Raw genomic sequence first — 8,982 nt, 5'->3', positions numbered from 1 at the left:
TGATGTCACCTGTTAAATCCAGTTCAATCAGTGTTGATGAAGCGGAGCAGACAGGTTGAAGAAGGATTTTTAAAGCCTTGAGACAATTGAGACATGGATGTGTGCCATTCAGAGGGTGAATGGGCAAGACAAAATATTTCAGTGCCTTTGAACAGAGTATGGTAGTAGTATGGTAGTAGTATGGTAGTAGTATGGTAGTAGCTGCCAGGCACATTCCACCACCCAAAGGACATCCAGCCAACTTGACACAACTGTGGGAAGCATTGGAGTCAACAGCATCCCTGTGAAATGCTTTCGACTCCTTGTAGAGTCCATGCCCCTACGATATGAGGCGGGGGGGGGGTGTCCTAATGTCCCATTTGGGACATGCACTTAGTGTCTGACCCTGAGCCACGTTCTTCCTTCTTCCGGTTGTCATAGCAAGGCCAAGGGGTAAGACCTTAGGGCATGGCCTGAAGCCTAGACCCCTGGCAGGGAGGGGAACAGACAGCCCTTCAATGTCAGGCGGGAGGTGAGAGAAAATAACAGGTTGTGTCCCAAATGGAACCCTATCCTATTCCCTATATCCCTATTGGTCCTGGGCAAAAGGTAGTGCATATAGGGAATAGGGTGCCATTTTGAGACACGTGCCCAGGAGATGAGACAGGTGGGGGCTGCAACCCCTCTCAAAACAAATCAAGTCACATGCGTTGAATACAACAGGTGTAGTAGACCTCACAGTGAAATGCTGAATACAACCGGTATAGTAGACCTTGCCGTGAAATGCTGAATACAACAGGTGTAGTAGACCTCACAGTGAAATGCTGAATACAACAGGTGTAGTAGACCTTACAGTGAAATGCTGAATACAACAGGTGTAGTAGACCTTACCGTGAAATGCTGAATACAACAGGTGTAGTAGACCTTACCGTGAAATGCTGAATACAACAGGTGTAATAGACCTTACAGTGAAATGCTGAATACAACAGGTGTAGTAGACCTTACAGTGAAATGCTGAATACAACAGGTGTAGTAGACCTTACAGTGAAATGCTGAATACAACAGGTGTAGTAGACCTTACCGTGAAATGCTGAATACAACAGGTGTAGTAGACCTTACAGTGAAATGCTGAATACAACAGGTGTAGTAGACCTTACCGTGAAATGCTGAATACAACAGGTGTAGTAGACCTTACCGTGAAATGCTGAATACAACAGGTGTAGTAGACCTTACAGTGAAATGCTGAATACAACAGGTGTAGTAGACCTTACCGTGAAATGCTGAATACAACAGGTGTAGTAGACCTTACCGTGAAATGCTGAATACAACAGGTGTAGTAGACCTTACAGTGAAATGCTGAATACAACAGGTGTAGTAGACCTTACAGTGAAATGCTGAATACAACAGGTGTAGTAGACCTTACCGTGAAATGCTGAATACAACAGGTGTAGTAGACCTTACCGTGAAATGCTGAATACAACAGGTGTAGTAGACCTTACAGTGAAATGCTGAATACAACAGGTGTAGTAGACCTTACCGTGAAATGCTGAATACAACAGGTGTAGTAGACCTTACCGTGAAATGCTGAATACAACAGGTGTAGTAGACATTACAGTGAAATGCTGAATACAACAGGTGTAGTAGACCTTATAGTGAAATGCTGAATACAACAGGTGTAGTAGACCTCACAGTAAAATGCTGAATACAACAGGTGTAGTAGACCTGACAGTGAAATGCTGAATACAACAGGTGTAGTAGACCTTATAGTGAAATGCTGAATACAACAGGTGTAGTAGACCTCACAGTGAAATGCTGAATACAACAGGTCTAGTAGACCTCACAGTGAAATGCTGAATACAACAGGTGTAGTAGACCTCACAGTGAAATGCTGAATACAACAGGTGTAGTAGACCTCACAGTGAAATGCTTACTTACAAGCCCTTAACCAACAAGGGCAGTTTTAAGATTTTTTTTTAAGCATTTACTAAGTAAACTGAAGTAAACAATACATTTATTAAAAATAAAAATAAAAAAAACATTAAAAATGAAAGAGCAACAATAAAGTAACAGTAACGAGGCTATATACAGGGGGTACCTGTACAGAGTCAATGTGGAGGTTATATACAGGGGGTACCAGAACAGAGTCAATGTGGAGGCTATATACAGGGGGTACCTGTACAGAGTCAATGTGGAGGTTATATACAGGGGGTACCGGTACAGAGTCAATGTGGAGGCTATATACAGGGGGTACCAGAACAGAGTCAATGTGGAGGCTATATACAGGGGGTACCTGTACAGAGTCAATGTGGAGGCTATATACAGGGGGTACCAGTACAGAGTCAATGTGGAGGCTATATACAGGGGTACCTGTACAGAGTCAATGTGGAGGCTATATACAGGGGTACCTGTACAGAGTCAATGTGGAGGCTATATACAGGGGGTACCTGTACAGAGTCCATGTGGAGGCTATATACAGGGGTACCTGTACAGAGTCAATGTGGAGGCTATATACAGGGGGTACCTGTACAGAGTCAATGTGGAGGCTATATACAGGGGGTACCTGTACAGAGTCAATGTGGAGGCTATATACAGGGGGTACCTGTACAGAGTCCATGTGGAGGCTATATACAGGGGGTACCGGTACAGAGTCAATGTGGAGGCTATATACAGGGGGTACCAGTACAGAGTCAATGCGGAGGCTATATACAGGGGGTACCGGTACAGAGTCAATGTGGAGGCTATATACAGGGGGTACCGGTACAGAGTCAATGTGGAGGCTATATACAGGGGGTACCTGTACAGAGTCAAAGTGCTGGGGCACAGGTTATCATACTCTCACATGGGCTCCATGTCCTCCCTACCAGGGGGTCAAGGCTTCGGCCCATGCCCTTGGTCTTCACCTTTGACCTTATTATGTCAACCGGAGGAAGAAGAAAAAGAAGAAGCATAATAGTACAGTATTCGCATATAAAAGTGCAAAATGCTAGTAATGATATGTCTATATAGACTTCCTTGTTCCAGAGTAGTGTTTCTGTCTATGATTGGCCCAGTCATTCCCCATCTCTGTGTAAGACAGAAACCTTAGGGTCGCATTCCAAATGGCACCCTATTCTCTGCATAGGGCTCTGGTCAAAAGTAGTGCACTATGTTGGGAATAAGGTGGCCTTTTGGCATGCATCTGTACACATTGTGATTTCATGCACATTTGAGCAGGAAAGTAGGAGCCTTAAGACAGAGAGCATGCTGGGAAGTTTCTATGAGGTTTCCGTTCACAAAGGGCGGCGCCAACATTCGGATCCAACAGACAAAGCAGAGCTCAGTGTGACAGTCTGGTTGGGTAATGGGGCTGAAATTACTAGCAAGAACACACAGAGACACACACACACACACACAGGTGCACACACACACACACACAGGTGCATGCTCACACACACAGGTGCACGCTCACACACACACACAGGTGCACACACAGGTGCACGCTCACACACACACACACACACACACACAGGTGCATGCTCTCACACACACAGGTGCACGCTCACACACACACAGGTGCATGCTCACACACACATACAGGTGCACACACAGGTGCACGCTCACACACACACACACACAGGTGCATGCTCTCACACACACAGGTGCACGCTGACACACACACAGGTGCACGCTCACACACACACAGGTGCACGCTCACACACACACAGGTGCATGCTCACACACACAGGTGCACGCTCACACACACACACAGGTGCACACACAGGTGCACGCTCACACACACACACACACACAGGTGCATGCTCACACACACACAGGTGCACGCTCACACAGAGACACACACACCCACACACAGGTGCACGCTCACACAGAGACACACACAGAGACACACACACACACACACAGGTGCATGCTCACACAGAGACACACACACCCACACACAGGTGCACGCTCACACAGAGACACACACACACACCCACACACAGGTGCACGCTCACACAGAGACACACACACCCACACACAGGTGCACGCTCACACAGAGACACACACAGAGACACACACACACCCACACACAGGTGCACGCTCACACAGAGACACACACACCCACACACAGGTGCACGCTCACACAGAGACACACACAGAGACACACACACCCACACACAGGTGCACGCTCACACAGAGACACACACAGAGACACACACACACCCACACACAGGTGCACGCTCACACAGAGACACACACACCCACACACAGGTGCACGCTCACACAGAGACACACACACACACACACACAGGTGCACGCTCACAAAAATACAAACCGAACATGTAGATTACATTTTTCTGCTTGGCAAAATTACGTCATGCTACTTTATCTGAACTAACACTCTCAAGAAAATACATCTAATTGATCACAAAGACAACCTTCATGCAAAGAGTTTATTCTGAATCAGACTGCAGTGTCATACAACAGTAGCACAATCTGTGTGTTACGCTGATAATCATCAATACAAAAGCAAAAGATATGAACGAGTTTCCTTTAGATTTGACTCTAAACATTTAAATACTTGGCATAGTTTTGTAAATAACATTATGAAAGATAATGGTTGCCCATTGGTTTCCCCTACTGGAGAGTACCAACTGCAAATAGACTGTATGCAAAAACACATGTTTTTCTCGTCTCTCTCTCTCTCATTTCATGTTTTCCCTCGTCCCTCTTTTCATGTCTTCCTCGTCTCTCTTGCATTTCATGCAAGGAAGAAAAAAAGATGTCAGGGACAAAATTAATTAAATCTCATATGAAAATAGAAAATATTACAACAAGTGTGCATAATTATTCATGTTGCACATAGCCTGCAGTACAAAAACGTCAAATGACACCAAGTTCCAGCTTCCTCTGGCATACGAATTTATGGACAGTAGCCTAGCTATGTTCTGTAATGGCCATTTTTGTGTTGTGATCAAGGGGCAGTTTACTTCTTAAGGGATTTTTTTTTTAATGTTCAACTTCATATTCATCATCTCCAGCACCACCCCAACATCAACATATGTGAAAGTTGTGTTTTTCTATGTTTTGTAGTAAATAAAGATAGAAGATATGTGTTTCCAATGACGTCATCATCCAATTAGTAGGCAATTAGTAGTTAATGCCTACTCATAATTGGTTAAAATCACATGATGCTGGCCTCCCGATTGGTGCAGCGGTCTAAGGCACTGCATCGCAGTGTTGCGGCGTCACTACAGCCAGACTGTGTCATTACTGGCCGTGACCGGGAGTCCCAAAGGAAGGCGCACAATTGGTCCAGCGTCGTCTGGGTTAGGGGAAGGATCATCGCGCTCTAGCGACTCCTTGTGGCGGGCTGGGCGCCTTCAGGCTGACTTCGGTTGTCAGTTTAGTGGTGTTTCCTCCAACACATTGGTGCGGCTGGCTTCCGGGTTAAGACGGTGGGTGTTAAAGAAGCGCGGCTTGGTGGGTCATATTTCAGAAGACGCATGACTCGACCTTCGCCTCTGCCTAGCCCGTTGGGGAGTTGCAGCAATGAGACAAGATCGTAATCACGAAATTCGGGAGAAAAAGGGGGGTGGGGGATGAAAATTACAATAACAACATTTTCGATTAAAACATTTTATAAATCCCACGATGCACACCGATGATGTCGTTAGAAACACTTACGTATCTTCCTCTATCTTTTTTCTACAACACATTGAAACGCAACATTTTAACATATGTTGATGTTGGGGTGGTGCTGGAGATGAATATGAAGTTGAAAATGTTTTGAAATTTCCTTTTAGGACAGAGGACTTCACTACAGGTAAGTCAAGCAAAAGTCTTAAAAATGGTACTAAGTTCAGACGAAATGCGGGCGTCAACAACTGTTAGTAATCTATCCACCTGGTTGCTCTTTATGGGATATTAATCAATGATATTGATCAATGGACTCGATTGATCAATAAACTTCTGAATCAATTCATATAGTTATATTATATATAGTTGTTGTTTCGAATGGGAGTTTGTGCATTTTTGGAAGTCTGTGTATTTTTGGAAGTCTGAGTATTTTTTGAGTAGCAGCACTGTTCTCCTGATTGATTGAAAGACCCACAGTGAAGAAAGGTAAGTGCAGTCACTATGTACGTATGCAGTCAACATTGCTACCTTTCAGGCTTAAGAAATGACAGAACAATAAGTTGTTTGTAAAACCTACAATTATGAAACAGTGTGCAATTAGTAATTATTTGGCCTTAATTATAATGTAATGCCCGAAATTGCCTTATGGCGGCGACGTGATAAAACATTTTTTTTTTTTTAATAAATATCAGAAATATTAAGCGAAATTAAGACAAAGTTCTAAGTCAATTAAATGCTACAACCGCAATAATGCTACATGAAAGTGAATGTTATAAAACGATGTGATTATTGAACAGTATGTTTTCACCCTTGACAAATAGGAAAACAGCATTGATGTGCACCTTTTGCAAGGCGTTACCCTTCACTAACCATTGTATCATTGACAGCAGTCTAAAACACAAAATTCACTCAATGTAGAAAGAAAGAAATGTTAAGTTGCATGAATAAAATAAAATTGTTTTTTTTTATTTCTTTGTTTTTTTTTATTTCTAAACATGTTGCTATGAATCAGCGACAAAAACAACAGTACATGATTTGGCTTGGAAGACGATGACAAACATAAGACAAGTCACCAGGGTTCGGGTCAATTCCATTTCAATTCAGTTAATTCCAGGAAATAAATGTAATTATTACCCCCCCCCCCCTCCTCCCCCAAAAAAACAATCCAATACAGAGGCATTGAGAAAAATGTTAATTTAAATTTCAGTTAGCTTCCTGAACTGACTGGTTTGAAATGTAATTGACCCCAACACTGCAGGTCACAGCTGACCCTAAACATAAGAACACAGCTGAGATGGATCGGTGGATCATCAGTAAGAGCGTCCAGCATCAAATGTTCAACTGTTTTTCAGACAGCGTGTGAAAATGCACTACAAATGGGAACTCAGGGCACAATCAGAATTTCCCATTAAGTCAAGACTCACAAAGAAGATAAACCCTCATCTTGTCACTGAACAGAATGACCGTTTGATCAAGGCACACTGCACATAGCTTTGCTTGTAAGGTCAATCCTTCTTTATGTCAATCTTTTTTTCTTTTTTTTGAAGCGCTAGAAAATTATATACTCTCATTATGATACTGTACAGACAATATAGTACTGTACAGACATTATGATACTGTACAGACAATATAGTACTGTATAGACATTATGATACTGTACAGACAATATAGTACTGTACAGACATTATGATACTGTACAGACAATATAGTACTGTACAGACATTATGATACTGTACAGACAATATAGTACTGTACAGACATTATGATACTGTACAGACAATATAGTACTGTACAGACATTATGATACTGTACAGACAATATAGTACTGTACAGACATTATGATACTGTACAGACATTATGATACTGTACAGACAATATGGTACTGTATAAACAATATGATACTCTATAAACAATATGATACTGTATAAACAATATGGTACTATATAAACAATATGATACTGTACAGACAATATGGTACTGTATAAACAATATGGTACTATATAAACAATATGATACTGTACAGACAATATGATACTGTATAAACAATATGATACTGTACAGACAATATGATACTGTATAAACAATATGATACTGTACAGACAATAGGGTACTGTATAAACAATATGATACTGTATAAACAATATGATACTGTACAGACAATATGGTACTGTACAGACAATATGATACTGTATAAACAATATGATACTGTATAAACAATATGATACTGTACAGACAATATGATACTGTATAAACAATATGATACTGTACAGACAATATGGTACTGTATAAACAATATGATACTCTATAGACAATATGGTACTGTACAGACAATATGATACTGTACAGACAATATGATACTGTACAGACAATATGATACTGTACAGACAATATGGTACTGTATAAACAATATGATACTGTATAAACAATATGATACTGTACAGACAATATGATACTGTATAAACAATATGATACTGTACAGACAATATGGTACTGTACAGACAATATGATACTGTATAAACAATATGATACTGTACAGACAATATGATACTGTATAAACAATATGATACTGTATAAACAATATCATACTCTATAGACAATATGGTACTGTACAGACAATATGATACTGTATAAACAATATGATACTCTATAAACAATATGATACTGTACAGACAATATGATACTGTATAAACAATATGATACTGTACAGACAATATGATACTGTATAAACAATATGATACTGTACAGACAATATGATACTGTACAGACAATATGATACTGTATAAACAATATGATACTGTATAAACAATATGATACTGTACAGACAATATGATACTGTATAAACAATATGGTACTGTATAAACAATATGATACTGTACAGACAATATGATACTGTATAAACAATATGGTACTGTATAAACAATATGATACTGTACAGACAATATGATACTGTACAGACAATATGATACTGTACAGACAATATGGTACTGTATAAACAATATGGTACTGTATAAACAATATGATACTGTACAGACAATATGATACTGTACAGACTATGATACTGTACAGACAATATGGTACTGTATAAACAATATGATACTCTATAGACAATATGATACTGTACAGACAATAGGGTACTGTACAGACAATATGGTACTGTATAAACAATATGATACTCTATAAACAATATGATACTGTATAAACAATATGATACTGTACAGACAATATGATACTGTATAGACAATATGATACTGTACAGACAATATGATACTGTATAAACAATATGATACTGTACAGACAATATGATACTGTACAGACAATATGATACTGTACAGACAATATGATACTGTACAGACAATATGATACTTTCAACTTGTAATCAAAGTGTGG

The 8,982-nt window shown here is 40.4% G+C and overlaps 1 long non-coding RNA gene across 1 annotated transcript; it reads right to left on the bottom strand.

Annotated features, from left to right (window-relative positions):
* Positions 1-823: 823 nt before the first annotated feature.
* On the bottom strand, positions 824-1,588 carry LOC127910953 (uncharacterized). Its single transcript, XR_008076989.1, has 3 exons — positions 1,512-1,588; positions 942-1,473; positions 824-903 (listed from the first exon to the last, which is right to left on the bottom strand). It is a non-coding gene; the product is annotated as an uncharacterized LOC127910953 (long non-coding RNA).
* Between the last annotated feature and the right edge of the window lie 7,394 nt (positions 1,589-8,982).

Source organism: Oncorhynchus keta, chromosome 23 (genome assembly GCF_023373465.1).
Source record: "Oncorhynchus keta strain PuntledgeMale-10-30-2019 chromosome 23, Oket_V2, whole genome shotgun sequence".
NCBI lineage: Eukaryota > Metazoa > Chordata > Actinopteri > Salmoniformes > Salmonidae > Oncorhynchus > Oncorhynchus keta.
Note: the sequence above shows the minus strand (reverse complement) of the source record. Positions and strands in the feature narration are given on the sequence as shown.